This window comes from Ascaphus truei, chromosome 1 (genome assembly GCF_040206685.1).
Source record: "Ascaphus truei isolate aAscTru1 chromosome 1, aAscTru1.hap1, whole genome shotgun sequence".
Taxonomy (NCBI): domain Eukaryota; kingdom Metazoa; phylum Chordata; class Amphibia; order Anura; family Ascaphidae; genus Ascaphus; species Ascaphus truei.
Genome location: NC_134483.1, coordinates 102972990 through 102992790, shown reverse-complemented (window position 1 = coordinate 102992790; position 19801 = coordinate 102972990). Strand labels below are relative to the sequence as shown.

Genomic DNA, 19801 nt, shown 5'->3' with positions numbered 1-19801 from the left:
TCCATCCCACATACCAAAAAAGGCATCATACACAGTCAGGCTATCAAATACCACCACATATACCCAGACACTGAAGACAGAAACTGGCATCTCACAACCCAGGCGGAATTGTTCAGACAGAAAGGATACAAACCAAAGATTATTGCCAAACTATTACATCTGTACTAAAAGCCCCACGAGAACACCTGCTACAATACAGACAGAAAGAACCTACCACACGCATACCACTAGTGGCCACATACAACCCTACCCTAGGGAGTATATATAATATATAAATATATAAATAATCAAAGATCTGCAACCCATGCTGGCAGAGGATTTGACATTAAAAGGAATCTTTCCCAAACCTCCCATTCTTGCGTACCGACAACCACCAAACCTCAAACAGAAATTAGTCAACAGAAAACTTCACAACGAACTTAAAGACACTGATAATGGCACAAAACCGTGCAACAACACATGTTGCAAACTCTGCAAACATATATGCCATGATCTCACAGCCAGTCACAACCATGGAACATTCAATGTTAAAGAATCATACTGCTGCACATCCAGGAATGTTGTATATATGATTCAATGCAACAAATGGATGCTACATTGGGGAAACCAGACAAATACTTCAAGGCAGAATGAATATACACAGTCACGCTTCCATGACGAAGGAAGATACTGCTCACCAGTGAGACATCATTTCTCACAACCAGATCATTCCATAAAGGATTTAAAAATCAAAATCCTCAATGGAATGTTTAAACGCACCAAAGAACGGAAAACATTTGAACTCAGAATGATAAAACTCTTTGACACCAAAACAAAGGGACCTAATATGGATATGGGGTTTCTCACACACTATCTGAATTGTTCGCAATCATCCTGCCTGCCTGTCTTCTTATCAACACCTTCTTCCCCCCCCCCAGCATTCCCCTCCCCCTCCATGCTGTGCCTTGTCACCCTTCCATGGCTTCAAACCCTTTATCACACTACCTTATCTACAGTACATATCTGTTGTCTCTTTGTTTTGTTTTTTGTTTTTTTCTTCCTGCTCTCCCTTACACTATTTTAGCCATATTCCTTTGTTAATCAGTATTGACGACCTAAGGAAGAGAGGAGAACTCTCGAAAGCTTGTCCTATGACATAAGTTGTTAGTCCAAATAAAAAAGGTATCACCTAATACTGAAGAACTCATTCATTCTGCACTATCGCAACTGGGCTAACACGGCTATTTCCGTTTATATATATATATATATATGCAGCAAGCATAAGCTTATAGGGGACCGTATCATATGGTTTTGAAGCAAAAGGTGCACAGTGTACTCATTTGCATGTAATTTCCCAGAATCCCTTGCTGCAGTGGAAGCACTGTATGCTGTGTGATAATGGTGAAAGGCAGGGTTGCAGACCTAAGACGTGCTAATGAGCACACAGTAATATTTCCATTATATAATCAAAAACGAATAGACGATACCGGTGGCGGAAAGAAGAGATCAGTGTATCTTGAAAGCTCGCACAAGTAAAAGCATTTCGTTAGCTACAGAACGGTATCGTCTATTCGTTTTTTATTATTAAGCTTGGCTAACACGGTACAGATATATATATATATATATATATATATATATACAAAAAACTAAAAGAAGCGCAGGCTCCATAGCATGTAACTGTATAAAATTAACGTGCATTTAATAGAACAAGCAGCCCCAAGGAATTGCACTTACAGGATATTAAAACAAACACACATTGGAGAGAAATCTCTGTTGGGAGTCATCCACGGGGGTGGGGGAGTCCGGAACAAACATGCTTCTGCTTCTGCTCCTTGTGGAGTTGTGATACTAATTAATGGTTTTGCCTATGTACTGGCTTGTCTCCTTTCTGTTTCCTGCTTGTGAGTTCCTGGTCCCATTTCCTGCTCCCCTGCCCAGTTCATGCTCCTGCCTTCCTGTAACCCCTGCCTGGATCCCGACGATTCTGCTTGCTGCCTGCCACGAACCTTGTCTGTGACCCTGACGATCCTGGTTGCCGCCTGCCATTTACCTCAGTCCGTGACCCCAACACTCCTTGCCTTCCCTGCTCTTCCGGCCATTGAGGTCCTACTTCCTCCTGGAGTCCCCATGACAGAAAACAAAGGCCATCTATGGACCTCGCCAGAAAGAATTCTCTGCTTTCCTGCTTCAGCAGACTCCCTCCACTTGTATTGGAGGAAGATAAGTACTTTTGTTTTGGTTTTTGGAACCCCGTTTGGGATCTTGAAGGTTTCTTTTTTGCGGCAAAGTGTACTGCAGGATTTGTTGTGCATTTTCTCCCTGAGAAGAATTCCCATATAAAAATAACCTTGCATTTTTCTACAGTACATGGTGTCCCCAGTTCAGACTCACAGACTTTCATTCCCTGGACAAGGCTTGTCTCTCTCTTCATTTCCGGGTGGGCCACTACAGATTTTCAAACTTGTATTTCTAAAAACAGACTTGCTTTTGATTTCTTTGCTTGGGTATAAGCACTGCTGGTTCTCAGGGTCCATTTCCAAAAGACAAAAGTGCTCCCATTGTTTTTGCTGTACGCTGTAATTTGTCCTGCAATCTGTGACATTTCTAGGCTTCATTCTAAAAGTTTCAGATCTAACGACAAGTTCCTCTGTCTTTAGTTTCTCGCAATCTGTGAAATTCCTATGCCTGATTCTACATTTTCAGATGTAACTGCAAGTTTCTCTGTCTATGGTTCCCCCTGCAATTATGATATTTGTATCACTTTTGCTAAGGTATCAAATCTAAAAGTCAGCTATTCTATCTTTTTGTCTCCCTGTTTATGTCTATTTATGTTGTTCATTCCTATGCTTCTGCTTTAAACACACATTTCCACTTTACTGTTTTTCTTGGGAAGTTTGGGTTCCCCATGTCTGAAGCTATGGCTCCCACTTTGAAAACAGTCTTGAGCAATAAATAACGCAGTACAACTGATTCTTCAGAGTTTCTCAAGGCAAAGAGAGAGAAAAAGAAGCGAGGCTGTTCAATTATAGTGGAAACTGCAGAAGGAATTAAGGATAACCCTTTAAACTCAGGAAAACCTGCATTAGAAGGGAACAGAGATATGCTTCAAACTCATAGAATCTTTCCAGGGGTAGTGGAAAAGAAAAAGGAAACCTTAAACCAAGGTAAAGATGCCTTAACTCAGGCACTTCAATCTGCATGGGATGAGATTGATTGCCTCTATGGACGACTTGATAAAGAGCAAGAGGCCAAGGCTGCACTACAAAAGTGTCCGTCCACAGCAATTGCTAAGTGTGTACTCCAGAAGAAAGAAAAGGATCAGTTGGAGAGTGACAGGTTCATCTTGTCAAGTAAACTGGAGAAGGCATACACTGATTCTGCCCAGGACCACAGTTTCATTGATCACGTTGGCACAGCACTGGAAACCTCCCAGATGGAAGTTCACAGGTTAGTACAGAGCTGGAAGCCTCTAAGGAGAGGAGTTACCACTTCAACCCAGAGCTACATTCAATGATAGAGATCTTTGAAGGGTTCAATAGTGGGTTTGAAACTGTAACCCAAGAGTGCAAGAATCTCTATGTCCGAGTTACTGAAGGAGATAAAAGATTCCATGAATTAGAAGAGGAGAAGAAACAATTGACCCAGGAAAAGTTAGATGTACAGGCAAGCAACACTTCAGAATGCAGAGAGAGTGCTGCACATAAGCAGAGAACATGCTGTAGAGGCAACTGCAAGAACTGTGGGCGAGTCTGCAGGACGCTAAGGAGAAACAGGTGAATGCTGAGGAGAAGCAGCGAGTTCTGCAGGAAGAAAGTATCCAGACTGCTAATGAAGTAAAAATGCTGCAGGAGCATTTGAATACCCAGTGTGTCCCCGAGAGTAGCATGAGGATCTGAAGGCCACACTGAGCATAACAAGAGCTTTGCTTGAGGAGGGGCTTAGAGGCCAGGTAACACTTTATGAGAGGGAGCACATGGTGGTCCAGAAACGGAATCAAGAGCTAGAGGAGTAGAGACACTGCTCCATCCCCAACAGTCAGTACACCCAGGAGAAAGAAACCTGGAAAAGGCAAGCTGCTGGGACCCTAGTGAAGGAATTGTCAGAGCTCCAAAACGTAATGAAGGAGGTGTGGAAGCCAGCTCAGAGGGAGCACAGTGAAGAGATTAAGGCCCTGAGAGGAGAATTTCAGGATGCATTCAAGAAACAGGGCAGCTGAAAGCTGGCAGCTGAACACACATACCAGCAACTCACAGCTCTGCAGGCACAGATCACTGAGCTCAAGAGACAGCTCGCCAAAAAGGAAGAGAGGGAGGAGGTGTCCATCTGGCAAGTGGCCAGCCTGACACTGCACTATGAGGCCACAATGGCCGATGCCAGAGAATTGCTGGACCAGACAGCCAGTGAGAGGGCCCGGCTGCAGCTGGAGCTGGACAAGGTTCGGGAGGAGCACCGGCACCTGCAGGTCAGAAATAAAGAAAAGGAAACAGATGTAAGCCTTGCTCTGAGTCAGCTGGGAGATGTGGAATCGCGACTCAACTCCAAGAAGCTGAACTGGCAACTGCATTGACTGGCAAAAGAAATGCAGAAGGACAGCTTCAAGAGCTGAAAACTCAAATAGCTGGTCTTAAATGCTCTTTAGGTGATAGCACGAAAAGGCACGAGACTAGGACAGTAGAAATAGATTCCGGACATCAGACAGAATTCAAAAGCAAGCTGGCAGAAGCTTTGCAAGACTTGAGCAAGGGTTTACAGGGAAGAGACATTTAGTGCTAAATTGGAGTCTGAAAAGATGAAGTTGGAGAAAGATTCCAAAACTAAAAGAGATAAGTTGGTCACAAAAGGAGACCACGGAAAGTGGACTCAATGCCCTCACTGATTGTTATGAATAGCCTGATAGACCGGTTTCTGGTTCCTGTGCCGTCACTATGGGGACAAGTACTTTTCCTATCAAACCACTAGAGGTGGGCCACCCTGAGTCTGCTTTTACCAATGTCTCCCTGAAGAGCCTGGAGGATCGTCCAGAAGATGCTATTGAGAGGGGGCGTAGAGTCAGAGACTTCCTAGTTCCCCCGCTCCCCTTCTGTTCCTTGTCTGTCCACCGGTTGCGCTGCTGTTTCTGTCTGCTCTGCGGTTCTTCTGTCTGTCTGTCTCCTCTTGGAGCTCCTGTCCTCTGTCCTTATAGTTTCCTGTTTCCTGTTCCTCCCTTGCCTTTCTTTTGTGTTCTAACTAATTATGCTAATGTTCATGCCCATGCTTCTGCTTCGGTTCCTTGTAGAGTCTTGATACTTATTAAAAGTCCTTGCCTATGTACTGGTTTGTCCCCTGTCTGTTTCCTGCTTGTGAGTCCCTGGTCGCAGTTCCTGCTCCCCTGCCCAATTCATGCTCCTGCCTTCCTGTTGCCGACCCCTGCCTGGACCCCGAAGATCCTGCTTGCTGCCTGCCACCAAATCCTACCTGTGACCCCTGACTGCCATCGACCTCAGCCCGTGACCCCAACAATACTTGCCTTCACTGCTGTTCAGACCTTACCTACATTACAGTCTGGAGACAGGATCTCGAGAAGAACACGCTGAATAAATTAACACAACACAAAAAGTGTATGGTCTTTATCATAAAATCTATTAGGTAAGACTGAAGGACCTTAATATCTGCAAGGGAGAGATGGAAGAAGGGGGAAATGCTGAAAAGTTTTTAAATACAATTTAGGGTTTAATTTATATTTCAGAGAAAGAGAAGAGACCATGTTTTGAAGCGTGAGGGTGGCAGGCTCAGGGGAAATGTATTTATTTATTTATAAAATATTTTACCAGGAAGTAATACATTGAGAGTTACCTCTCGTTTTCAAGTATGTTTTGGGCACAGAGTAAAACAAATAATACATGGTTACAAGTACAGTTACATAAATGAACAGGGTATACATTATATACAAGACATTGAGTGCACAGTTAAAGAAAATATATATTATGAGCGTATGAAGCAGTTACAAACCAGATTAAAATGTGAGACAGCCTGAGATTTGAAAGAACTTAAACTGGTGGTGGATGTGAGAGTCTCTGGTAGGTTGTTCCAGTTTTGGGGTGCACGGAAGGAGAAGGAGGAACGTCCGGATACTTTGTTGAGCCTTGGGACCATGAATAGTCTTTTGGAGTCTGATCTCAGGTGATAAGTGCTGCAAGTGGTAGGGGTGAGGAGCTTGTTCAGGTAGCTGGGTAGCTTGCCCAGAAAGTATTTGAGGGTGAGACAGGAAAGGTGAACTTTGCGCCTAGACTCTAGTGATGACCAATCTAGTTCTTTGAGCATTTCGCAGTGATGTGTGTTGTAGTTGCATTGGAGAACAAAACGACAAATTGAATTGTAGAGGGTGTCAAGTTTGCTAAGGTGGGTTTGAGGAGCCGAGCCATATACTATGTCTCCATAGTCAATAATTGGCATTAGCATCTGCTGTGCGATACGCTTTCTGACCAGGAGACTTAGGGAGGATTTGTTCCTGTAAAGTACCCCTAGTTTGGCATAGGTCTTGGTTGTCAGGGTATCAATGTGCATCCCGAATGTTAAGTGGGAGTCAAACCATAAGCCCAGGTATTTAAAACAAGTGACAGGTGTTAGGGTGGTGTTAGCGTTGGTTCTAATCAGGAGCTCAGTCACTGAAAGCTTTACAAATTTAGTCTTGGTCCCAAATACCATTGTTACATTCTTGTCAGTGTTTAAAAACAGTTTGTTTTGGGAAATCCAGTTTTCGAGTCTCAAAAAGTCAGACTGAAGTATGTGTTGAAGGTCAGAGAGGCTATGGCTGTGTGCATATAGAATTGTGTCATCTGCATACATGTGTATTGAGGCTTCCTTACAAGCTGTGGGAAGATCATTAATGAACACTGAGAAGAGTAGGGGCCCCAGAACAGAGCCTTGCGGGACACCACAGGTGATATCCAGGGGGTTGGAGTTAGAGCCTGAGATGGACACATGTTGGGATCTTCCCGATAGGTAGGACTGAAACCAGTTTAAAGCATGTTTCCCTATTCCAGAGCTCTGGAGTTTGTTAAGCAGGATAGCATGATCAACTGTGTCAAAAGCCTTTGCAAAATCTAGGAATACTGCACCAGTGAGTTGTCCCCGTTCCATTCCACACTGGATTTCATTGCAAACTTTTAGCAGGGTAGTTACGGTGGAGTGTTTGGGACGAAAGCCAGATTGGAATTGGCTAGGGAAATTTGTCTTGGTATAGAAATTGCTTAATTGGGAGTGGACACATTTTTCCATGACTTTGGATAGAATTGGGAGAAGGTAGATTGGCCTGTAGTTTGAGACAGTGTTTTTGTCCCCACTTTTGAAGATTGGGACAACTCTGGCAGTTTTCCAGGTCTTAGGGATATGGCCTGCAGACAGGATAGAGTTGACTATGGACGCAATTGGTTTGGCAATGGCTGGGGCACCAAGTCGTAGGAACCTAGATTGTAGTAAGTCGGGTCCACATTGGCTGCTTAGTTTTAGTTTGATAGTATAATCTCCTCTTCAGGTACTTGGCCAAATTGAAAATTGTGGGCAGTGTTGGGAGGGGGTGGGACTGTAGGGGTACTCCCAGGATGAGATTCAGGTTTGTGGTTTGGGCTGCGTTTCGCTAATAAGTTAGTGGCACACCCCACAAAGTAATCATTGAATGCATTTGCAATGTCAGTGGGGTTTGTCAGAGTAATATCCCCCTTAGTGATGTTACTTGGTTGTTGATGGTTAGGAGGCTGGAATATGTTGTTGATAAACTTCCAGAAGTTAGCTGGGTTTGATGTATTCTGGTGGAGATTGTCAGAGTAATATTGTGCTTTTGCATGCCTTGTTTGCCTTGTGCACATGTTCCGCATGCATCTGTAGTGATTGAGATCCTTGGTAGTGCCAGTTATTTTGTAGCTTTTCCACAAGGCATCCCTGAACTGCTAGAGTGCTATAAGGTCAGGTGTAACCCATGGAAGGTGCCCCCCCCGTACCCTTATTTTGCGTAGTGGAGCATGGGTATCGCAGAGTTTTAAGAACTCGGATTGGAAATAGTCGAGCGCAGAATCAGGGTCGGGAATTAAATTGATTCTGTGCCATGGGCAGTTGGTAAGGTCATCCAGAAACTGTTGTGGGTTAAAGTTTTTAAATGTTCTAGTGAGGAGAACTTTAGGGCTTGAATGGGGCGGTTTAATTTTTCTTACACAGTACACTATTGCATGGTCACTGAAAATATCAGGAAGGATGCCAGAGGATTGGATTCTGCTGGGGTTTGAGGAGAGAATCCAGTCTAGCAAGGAATGGTTATGCGATTTCAGGTTTATCCGTGTGGGTTGGGAAATGAGTTGTGATAGGTGGTTTTTAGAGTTCTCCACCAACATTCAGTAGATAGTGCAAGGCTTCTGAGTAGTCCAGGGTGTATGGTGATGTTGGGTGTGGGCCAGGATGGAGGAGTTTGTAGTGGGTAGAGGGAGTAACATCTCCATGAGGCCAGGAGAAAGAAAAAAGTTAAAATACATAGCAGGTTCATGATGCCAGAGGTAGGCAGTGCTGCAAGGAGCTGTTGTGAGCAGAGTGAGTGTGAGCAGACTAAACAGCAGGTGTGTGCCTGATCCTTGTCAAATGTTTAGCTGTATTGCAATGCTAGAGTCAGGTCAGGGTTTCAGTGTATTGTGCAGTCAGTTTTGGGAGAGACTGCAGTAAATAAGTTGTAAAGGGGTGGGGGTTGAACTAGGCAGGTTAGCAAGCTTGGGGTCATAGTGTGATCTGAATAGCTTACTGTTTGTTGTCTTGAGTAAAGAGCTTGCAGTAGATCCAGTCCCCAGTCACCTCTAGTCAAACTATAGTCTAACTGTATTTATCACTTAAAAAGCTCACTTTAAATGCCTCACTGTCTAATGCCTAATGCAGTTCCTGCAAAGATGCAGGAAAGGTGTTGGTATTATACAAATAAAGCAGTCACATGACCCTCCCCCTCCCCAATAAATCAGCTTGTTCCAGTTGGTCAATTAACAGCACAGAGTTAAGAGGGAAAAAAAACACTTTTTAAATTCAAACATACTAACTTATATCAATTCTACAAGGCCAGAGTCAGTCTGTCTTTTACACAGGATTTGCACATCAGGAACATACTTATATAAATTCTACAAGGCCAGAGTCAGTCTGTCTTTTACACAGGATTTGCACATCAGGAACATACCTGTGAAGAGAATGCAATTAGATCCATGTCATATCAGCTGAGGTTATTGGTCTTGCATGAAGAAAGTGAGTATATTAACTATAGTCTAACTGTATTTATCACTTAAAAAGCTCACTTTAAATGCCTCACTGTCTAATGCCTAATGGGAGAAAATATATCACAGAAATGATGGTGAACTAATGGAAAGCTTCCCAATATAGGTTGTAAAGGCTAATACTGTATGGGAATTAAACAATGCTTCGGATACAGATAAATCTATCTTAAATATAATAGAAAGCCAATGATCAATTGGGGTCTAAAGTTTTAAGCATACAGGAAAACACTCTATTACCAGGAAGGCCTATTCACTTTTTAAGAGCTTTCTACTAAGGTATAGGACCGGACACTCTTCCCTCTCTACCTCCTGAGACAAGACACCTCAGAAATAGGTTTAGGAGCCATCTGTATGAAGAATGAAGGGCTTCTCAAAGTATGGACACTCTAAAACTAGCTCTGAACAAAGTATCCTTTTCACTCCCTGAAACACCTCCTCCCATTGTACTGTCCACTGGACTTTATTGGATGCCACTTTTCTTATTAGATTGGTGAGGGGGGCAGGGACTGTGGAAAAATTTGGTATGAAATTCCTATAATACCCTGCTAAGCCCAGGAAAGTTCTCACCTGCTTTTTTGTTGTTCGTACTGGATAATCCATCAACGCATGCACCTTGCTGCAGACAGGCTTTATTTGTCCATTGCCAAGTATATAGCCAAGGTACTTTTTTCACTTGTTCCTATTGAGCATTTTGCTGGATTGGCAGTCAGACCTGCGTTTCTAAGGGACCTTAGTACTGCCGACACTTTAGCCAAATGTGTTTCCCAATCTGTGGAATAAATGACTACATCATCAAGGTAGGCTGCTGCAGATTTGTTAAAGGGTAACAATATCTGATCCATTAACCTCTGGGAGGTAGGGGGAGCCCCATGCAATCCAAACAGCATGGTCTGAAAGTGAAACAGACTACAGGGAGTGGCAAAAGCTGTCTTTTCCTGTGACTTTCCTGTTTAAGGGATCTCCCAATATCCCTTGGTCAGATCCAATGTCCTGATATACTTGGCCTTACCCAACCTCTCCAACAATTTATCAACTCTGGACATGGGTACGCATCAAATTTAGAAACTGCATTTACTTTTCTAAAATCTACACTGGCGACACACTTTATTCGAGCTCGGCTAGTCCCACGAATTCGGGTATACTCGGGTGTATTGAGGTTTGTGACTGTTTTCTGCCCGAGTGCATTGGGTTATTTTCCAGACAGGGATTGAAGCATTTTATTCCCGCTGGCTGCAATACTGCACAGTATATATATATATACTGCATTACAATTCATGAATTTATGCCATCTGGTAGACACGCGAAGCATTGCAGCCTATTAAATCCTAATCATTATCATTTAACAGATCAGCCGCCCGTCAGCCAGGCATGAACCCAGGCTGGGAAGGCAAACGCAACGGGGCTTGTCAGAGATGAGGAGCGGCGCATTCCAGGTATCTGCCAGGTACATACTGGGTATTTGCTCGAATAAAGTGTGTCGGTGCAGTATACAAAACCGTGACCTTTCTATCACCCCCAATTTGAGCATGTTTTCTAGTTTTGTTTCTACTACTCCCCTTAATTTTTCAGGAATTCGGAAATTTCTCTGTTTCACTTTCTTACCTGGTTCCGTTTTGACATTGTTTTTCTTTTCCCTGACTGCAATTTCATAGTCTGCGTGTCCCACTTTTCGTGCTACCTCAAAGGGTCCTTGCCATTTTGACAATAACTTCGACTCTAGTCGGAAGCAGAAGCAAAATCCTATCCCTTGGCTGAAATTCCCTAATGCGAGCACCTCTATTATAATTCCTTTCTTGTGCTATTTGTGCCTCTCGCAAATTTTCCTGTGCAAACACCCCTAGACTTTCTAATCTTTCTCTTAGTTTTAATACATACTGTACTACATTATTTATCCTTGGCATTTGTTCTTCCCACATTTCTTTTATCAAATCCATAATTCCTGTTAGTTGTCTTCCATAAAGTAACTCAAAAGGTGAAAACCCTGTGGAAGGCTGGGGAATACACCAACCCCTCCACCTTAATTCCCACTACTTCCAAAGATACTGCACCGACACACTTTATTCGAGCAAATACCCAGTATGTACCTGGCAGATACCTGGAATGCGCCGCTCCTCACCTCTGACAAGCCCCGTTGCGTTTGCCTTCCCAGCCTGGGTTCATGCCTGGCTGACGGGCGGCTGATCTGTTAAATGATAATGATTAGGATTTAATAGGCTGCAATGCTTCGCGTGTCTACCAGATGGCATAAATTCATGAATTGTAATGCAGTATATATATATATACTGTGCAGTATTGCAGCCAGCGGGAATAAAATGCTTCAATCCCTGCCTGGAAAATACCTCAATGCACTCGGGCAGAAAACAGTCACAAACCTCAATACACCCGGGTATACCCGAATTCGTGGGACTAGCCGAGCTCGAATAAAGTGTGTCGCCAGTGTATGAGGAATTTAGGTCTGGCAGGGTCTATTGCCTCCCCCAGGGTCAAGTAGGTGTGAGCATAATTTACAGTCCATGTGGAGACAATGTCGGGACATGTGACCCAGCTCACCACAGAAAAGCCACACTATGGGATCTGTGGCGGACACCGACTCCCTTCTGGCTTCTGGAGTCTCTTGTAGGGCCTCATTTGACCCCCCCCGGTAGGGCCTGGTTGGCGCAAGCTATATCCCATATTGAATGCAGCCAGAGTCCTCAATTCGGCTCCTGAATCTCTGTCTGGTGGAGGAAAATTGCCTTTTCCAAATGTACTGGGTTCCTCCAATGGCCACCCTTGGACCATGCCCAAAAATGTCTCCATTAGTTTGGAGGCTTCAAGGAGGGTCTTGGCCGAATGCCGACAAACCCACTCCCTTCCGCCTAGTGGTAAAACCCACAAAAACTTTTCTAGGGCGACTAAATCTGCGACCTCGATGGAGCTGCGGGTCTCTGGTTTTAGCCAGCGCCAGCAGTAGCCCAGTACACGTTTGGCTAGGACTTGGGGTCGCATACCTGGGGAATACCGCTCTTCTCAGAAGCGTTGCGGATAGGTATCCTCTGTTATCGCCATGCGGCTCAGGATTGCAGCCTTGACTTGGGCATAGTCGAGTGCTGCGGTATTGTCAAGGGCTCGATATTCCACCTGTGCTTCTACTGTTAACTGTGGGGCCAAGTGGGCGGTCTTCCTTGGGCCACCGTGAAAAAAACACAACTCGCTCAAACGTGATTTGGTAGGCCTACGTCTAGTCATCTGGTCCCATTTTCGTCAGCCTAATGGCAGGACTCTGATTTCCAGTGCCTGGGTTCCGGGAAGCGGGACGTGGGGCCTCAGTGTTTGTTGTAGCGCCCATCTGCTGTACCAGCTGCTCTTATGCCTGTGTCTGGTGATCTGTTAGCTATAGGAAAAACTGCTACTGTGCGGCCTGGTTTTCAGCCTCTCGCTGCTGTTGGGAGGCCTGTTGTTGATGCTGTTGGGCAGCTTGTTGCTGCTGCTGTGCAGCATGTTGTTGTAGTATTAGCTGTAATTGTTGCTGTTGTTCAGCCCGTTTTTCAGCCTCTCGCTGCTGTTGGGCGGCCTGGTTTTCCACCAACTATTGTATCAATTTTTCCATCTCCATTTTGGTAACTTCAGGTGTGTTCTAAATACTGACCAGAGGAGGCCCACTTCGGACACCATATGTGACGGAGCAGCTTTGTCAGTATGGTCAGAAAAGAGCTCACACACCACTTTCTTCATTGAAAAGTCCTTTATTTCCCTTACCAGGGAAGCAGATTGTAGCTGCACAGAGAATAGAGCAATGAAATTAAATGGCATAAATCTGCAACAAAAACAATAGTTCCATGCACACCAAAGGGAGTTGAGGCTTTCCCCCTCAGCCAGGCTCTTTGCAACTTGTTTCCTCACAGGTTCAGGGGCAAAATGACAGCCTGGAAGAAATCTGCTGTCTGCCTTTTAAACCTCCCCTTTCCAATCAGCTAGCAGATCTACCAGCTGGGGTGTGGTTCTTTTGGTCTGCTAAAGTGAGAGAGTTTTTTTAACCTCTTGTATACTCTATCACATACTTACATTACTGTATAGATGGATTTCTGTGCATTTCTGTAATTGGCATCAATCTACACTTTGATTCCAGTGTGATTAAGTGCATTTTTTTCTTGATATACACTATTAAAATGTAAAAAAAAAAAAAATGCTACCATGGTTTCCTGTATTTTTGATCATTTTTCTCATTGAGTGCTAGGAACTCTATTTAGTTTTATTTATGTACATATGTTTACCATGGTGCACAAAATACAAATACTAATAAAAAAAGGCGCCAAATGTAAGAAAATGGATATTGACATACCAACACATGCTGCTAATGATTTTGGGTGAACACATTTGTTTTTAATGCAGCACGCTCTTAATATATTCTGAAAACACAGGTCTTCTTTATAGATAGCCCCCAGTACCATTGATTATGTTCTGCTGAGCCTGCACCATGTCAATCTATATCAATAAGAAGTTCAGAAATGTTTTGAAGAGAGAACAGAAAAAAAGTGACACAAAGGGAAAAAAACTTTAAAAAGAGGGAGATTTTAATTTGCTCTACAATAAAGTTTTAAAATCTGAAATATAGAATTGCACGAATCAAAGAAATATTGTATGCTACAGTTTTGGGCCAAGTACAAAAAGAATCTGAGTTTGTGTCAATTTTGTGTTTAGAATTAAAAAGCCTTTAAATGCAGTGTGAGACATGTAAGGAGATGGAGGAAGATTTCTTAAGTACTTATTTGCTTTGACAGTTTGTTCAACCAGCAGCAATATCTTCGATTTAATGCCTGTAGGCAATATTACGGTAGCTTTGTTTTTTTGTTAATAAATATATGTGGCATTGCAGATACCTGACAGATCATACAGACTCCCTTCATATTTACCCAATGTTACCAAACGTTTAATTTTTTTCTGTATATCAACATAAATTACTGCAAAACACTAACTAATACATTTTCATGGCCAATAAAAAGGTGCTAAATTGGATTCTTTTTTTTATGTTGGTCTAAATCACAAAGAAGGTTTTTTCCAGTTATTATTTGCATTTTTTTTTTATTTCTAAAACTTATCTCAATGGCTTGGCACAAGAAGAGAATAGCTAAAAGTGCATGCAATAGGGAATCTGATCATTTTCAGTAGTATGGATACAGTACAAACGCCCTATTTTTTGTCAACTCCTTGCAGTGTTACATTCATTTATTAGCCTGAGTAGAATTGTATTTGATTTTAATTCTGCTTAATAGAAACTTGCAGATTTGTGCAAGGGAAAAAAATTCTCTCATGCTAGGGCAAATTAGTAAACAAAATATAGGTGATAGACAGCACACTGAAGAAAGTTTAATGTAATGTTATTTGCAGGGTGCAATAAGGAACAAAGAGAGGACCCCAGTTCCTCCCAATACAATATACACACTGAAACGTTCCAGCACTCACTGACTATTGGAAGAAAGGTCAAACCCGGAGTATGCCAAAAAGAACCGAATTTAATGAAGATAGCAAGATAAACAAAAAACCTGGAATGATGTCACATCGGCAAGGAATACACAAAAATGGACCCTAGGGGTAGTGAAGTAGGGTAAAATATACAAGGGAGGGGATACCACAATGGGAGAGGAGGAGGGAACCAAAAAAAAGGTGGCGGGGTGTATGTAGTGGGTTGGCAACCAGGGGGGCAACGTTTAAAAGACCAATGAGGTATTTTAGGTTGCTCCTTGGTCTGAAGCCTGTGGCGCTCTGCCTACTGACTGCTAGTGGCAGGCCTTGTTTGGTGATCCCTCCTCTGACCATAGTCATCTCTACTCACCTCTATACCAAGACAACGTGACTATATTGGCTGATTTAATATTATTTATTACTTCATTTATTGCTGCTCTGTTGAGATCCCTCCTCTTGTTCATAGATCTACGTAATTAATACCACAGATTGTAGACTTCCTTTCGTTGGACCCTGCAATTACTATTGTTGGACTTGTTTTGAACATTGATTTTATTTGTATTCATAATTTTCTCTCTCTCCCTTTCATTTATATCCTTTAGAGACCTTCCTGACCATCTCCTGCTGTCCAGGATCACATAAGACATGCTTGTGCGCTGTCATCTTGTTTACACATGCGCATCTACAGCTGGTGACGTTCTCCTGTGTATCCAGGGAACAGGAACTCCGCTGAGGACTCGCGACGTCGCCATGGCAACCGGAGACGCATTTGCTACCAGCAGTGTCCCCCATGCATGCGCCTGCATCTACCAGTGGTTCCTGAGCTGTGTATGTGAGGAAATCATCAGCTTAGAACGATCAGCTGTGCTAATTGCTGATGAGTCAGAGACTTTGCTTCCTTCCCATGTCGATTGGCCGTGTGGATACACGCCCACCTATGACATCATCACCCTGGGCCATTATCTGCTTTGCAGAATTGTGCAGTCTTTCAGAACTTCCCACACAGCAGGAGAGAGAGAGATTGAGGATTATCTAGACCCTGACTAAGGATTTTACAGTTGGATTTTGTATCTATTGAGAATGTAATTCTCTTATTAGGATCTGGACTCAGTGAACTTTGTTCTGATTACGGTTACTGCATTTTGTGTTTGGTTTTGTTCTTTACAGTGGGGCTATAAGGGTTTAGGGATGTACCTTTTGTCCCTTTGGACTTGGGGGAAGGGCCCGAGGAAGAGGTTCATGCCCCGAAACCTTGCCCCCCTGGTTACCCACCCACTACATACCCCCCTTTTTTGTTGTTCCCTCCTCCTCTCCCAATGTGATATCCCCTCCCTTGTTTATTTGACCCCACTTCACCACCCCCAGGGTCCATTTTTGTGTATTCCTTGCCGATGTGACATCATTCCAGGTTTTTTGTTTATCTTGCTATCTTCATTAAATTCAGTTCTTTTTGGCATACTCCGGTTTTGACGTTTCTTCCAATAGTCAGTGAGTCCTGGAACATTTCAGTGGGCAAAATAGTAAAGTTCCACGGTGTCAGCATCACCAAACAAAACTAAGGGCCTACAATATACTGTGTGGTTAGTCAACAGCATATAATACAATGATACAAAAGTAAAAGCAGCACACCAAAGAAATAATTCAAAACTTAATTAATCTATATTTGTATTATAGTATATTACAGAAAAATGGGGTGTCATGTCTGAAGGAACTGGCACCCCATTGTACCAAACAAAAGAAATGTGGTGCACCATATGCTGTCAGGGGTCTGATCCTGTGTTAGATCCTGTTATGTGAATCAATAACATGATAGGAAAACAGTGGGCACTCATGAAGTTGAAGAAAGGGTTTCTATATTGAATATACATATTCCTCCTATGCATTTCAGTCCCGGGTGGGACCAAAACGCATAGGAGGAATATGTATATTCAATAAATAAACCTTTTTTCAAGTTCACGAGTCCCCACTGCCTTCCCGCCATTGAACTAAAATGAAGACACCACCAATGATTGATACTACATGGCCGGCGTATGGAAATGTCATAAAAAAGGAGGTGGGGTGTATAGTATTTGTAAAGATCAATGAACAAAATCTTTATTTTTTTTGCTATCTTACCATATTGTCTATTCTGTTTGCTTATGGGAAACCCACTAGTAAGATGAGCACCTTCCTAAACTCAGTGGCCTCAAGATACCAACTTCTTTTTGACCTAGAAATAATGCAAAAGGTTAATAAAAGACGTGTGATCATGTCTGTGGACATATACCTTAAGTAAATAAAATGGTTAAGGAAAAAAGTTAATATGAGTCATGGTGAAATACTCAGTCTGAATCTTCATCGGTGTGCAGCAAAGCATATCAGATAAAAGAGTTTTTAGTTATACATAAAAATACAATAAGACATGTTCCACATCTTCAAGAGCTGTCATATTTGATAAGAGGAAAAAGTTCAATTTTTCACATAATTCCAAATGAATGTTATTCATGAATATTTGGGATTGAACTATCAGTCTGTTTCATATTTCAGAATCAAAAGTTGTAAAACATGTTACACATCATTATTTTGGGAAAAGGTAAAAATATATATATATTTACAATAGAGTTTAAATATCAAGGTGCTATTTGAATTTAAACCAAATGTTTATCCTTCTTGAGTTGAAGTAATATTTACGTTTAACTGTTATATAAATTCCAATTTACAGATTTTTAAAGTATTTTATAATACAGTACATAGTTTGTCACATCATGTCGGTTTATTATTAACAACACCTAGCACAGCTTGAGTTGGTAAGAGAGATATAGAGGAAAGGAAAGCAATTTTGAGCACTACAAGATGTGCTGTAGTGAATGCAAGCTTAACAAGTTCAAATTTCCGTCTGTAGAATCATTGATGGAGAAACATTTTTGCAGGCCTCCTAAAATAGCCAATATCATCATTTTCTTAAAGAAAAAGTTACATTATTTATAATTCAGCCGTTACGATTGTTGCTTTTTCATACTGTGGTCATGTTCCAGTCCTGACTTCAGATCTTACACATAGCAAAGCAGCAAACTGGCCAGCAAATGCGACTACAGATTCAGGTCCATGTCATTATCACAATGTTAATCAGAAGTTTGTTGGCAAGTATGCTTTGGAAAGCTGCAGCATTGATTTTTCTGACAGGTATAGGTCATTAAGTTGTCTATAGGAAAAGTATTATATTGTATGTTTAGTTGGGCTTACTTGAATACAAGGAGGGATGCAGGCACTCAAAGATGAAGCTACGAAGGTACTTAGCTGCCGGTGCTCTGTTTAAAAAGGAGTCCAAGGGTCCCAATAGATGCATAGATGAGCAGCGAGAGACAGGCACACGTTCCTAAGCAAAATTATTTTAATGTGCCAAATATAGACCAACGTTTTGGCAGTATCACGCTGCCTTTGTCAAGGAGTAGGGCTTACAACAATGTTCAAAAACTACTTGACACCATTTAAATGGTCAAACACATTACAAATAGTTATCTAGCCCATCTTCCCCCTCCCAATCGCAGATCGGGTCCCCTAAGGTGTTCTGGGGTCTGGCTAGGTGTCTCTGTGTGGTGCATACCTGCTGGCAGTACATCCAGGGTAGTAAAAAACAGAGAAAATACTGTGCGCTACTATCTAACCCAGAATATGGAATATAAATAAAGTGCAGTGACTAAACCACATAGATAAGTGAACAAGAAATAAATCACAATAACCACAGTGAGGGTGTATATAAGAAGAAATTATATCACATAACCGTGTATTGGTAGAGGCGTCTGCTGCTATAAACACAGGGGGTGGCTCAGCACCCCCCACACTCTAAGAAATGGAAACAAAAGAAACAGCGCACAACGCCAAATAGTGAAGCAAATATTGCTATATATTAGTAATTACAGGGTAATAAATCTGCGTACATCAAAACAGTGGAATAGGTGCATTTAGTGTGTTTCACACAAGTTACCACTCAGCAACTGTTGTCAGAAGAGTCTGGAGCTTGCTTCTCTCAGCGGGGGCGCTACGTTGGTTCAGGAGCAGGATTAATGTCCAAAACCCCTCATCCAGCAGTACATCGCTCCCAAGGGGATTTCCCTTTACAGCAACCAGGCTCCGTTGCAGGTATTGGTGCTTGGTGGGACCGCTCGCGCTTCCAAGCCGTCTGGTGCAGCTCGTGTAGCTCAGCGAGCAGATCCACTGTGCGGGGGTGAGACCTCAGCTCTGCAAGGGTACACTCGGCGTGCCACGTTGTCGCTCCGTCGCGGGATACTGCGTGATGACGTCACAGTCTCCGCAGCTGCGAGGGAACCGGCAGGGAGGCAGTCAAAGTCTCTCAGAGTTTCTCATAAGCCCAAAATTACCACCGGGAGTGATACTAGCAGGGTGAAGCCAATGGAGGCAATGGCAATATTAAAGCACTAGATAAAAATCATCCAACATGTTTCCCTGAAGAAGTAGTTTATTCTACGAAACATGTTGGATGATTTTTATCTAGTGCTTTAATATTGCCATTGCCTCCATTGGCTTCATCCTGCTAGTATCACTCCCGGTGGTAATTTTGGGCTTATGAGAGACTCTGAGAGACTTTGAGAGACTTTGACTACCTCCCTGCCGGTTCCCTCGCTGCTGCGGAGACTGTGACGTCATCACGCAGTATCCCGCGACGGAGCGACAACGTGGCACGCCGAGTGTACCCTTGCAGAGCTGAGGTCTCACCCCTGCACAGTGGATCTGCTCGCTGAGCTACACGAGCTGCACCAGACGGCTTGGAAGCGCGAGCGGTCCCACCAAGCACCAATACCTGCAACGGAGCCTGGTTGCTGTAAAGGGAAATCCCCTTGGGAGCGATGTACTGCTGGATGAGGGGTTTTGGACATTAATCCTGCTCCTGAACCAACGTAGCACCCCCGCTGAGAGAAGCAAGCTCCAGACTCTTCTGATAACAGTTGCTGAGTGGTAACTTGTTTGAAACACACTAAATGCACCTATTCCACTGTTTTGATGTATGCAGATTTATTACCCTGTAATTACTAATATATAGCAATACTTGCTTCACTATTTGGCGTTGTGCGCTGTTTCTTTTGTTTCCACATCCAGGGTAGGAAGGG

General features: G+C 42.9%; 1 long non-coding RNA gene across 7 annotated transcripts in view; it reads left to right on the top strand.

The window, feature by feature from the left end:
- The window catches only part of LOC142490470 (uncharacterized), a 302578-nt gene extending 286426 nt beyond the window's left edge, over nt 1–16152 (top strand). For 6 of the 7 annotated variants that reach the window (XR_012800077.1, XR_012800073.1, XR_012800078.1 and 3 more), the window contains one exon: nt 15299–16152. This is a non-coding gene — a long non-coding RNA (uncharacterized LOC142490470). Of the gene's footprint in view, nt 1–1917; nt 6208–15298 lie in introns of those variants that run through there. The other variant, XR_012800075.1, reaches the window with a different exon arrangement.
- The last annotated feature ends 3649 nt before the right edge of the window (nt 16153–19801 follow it).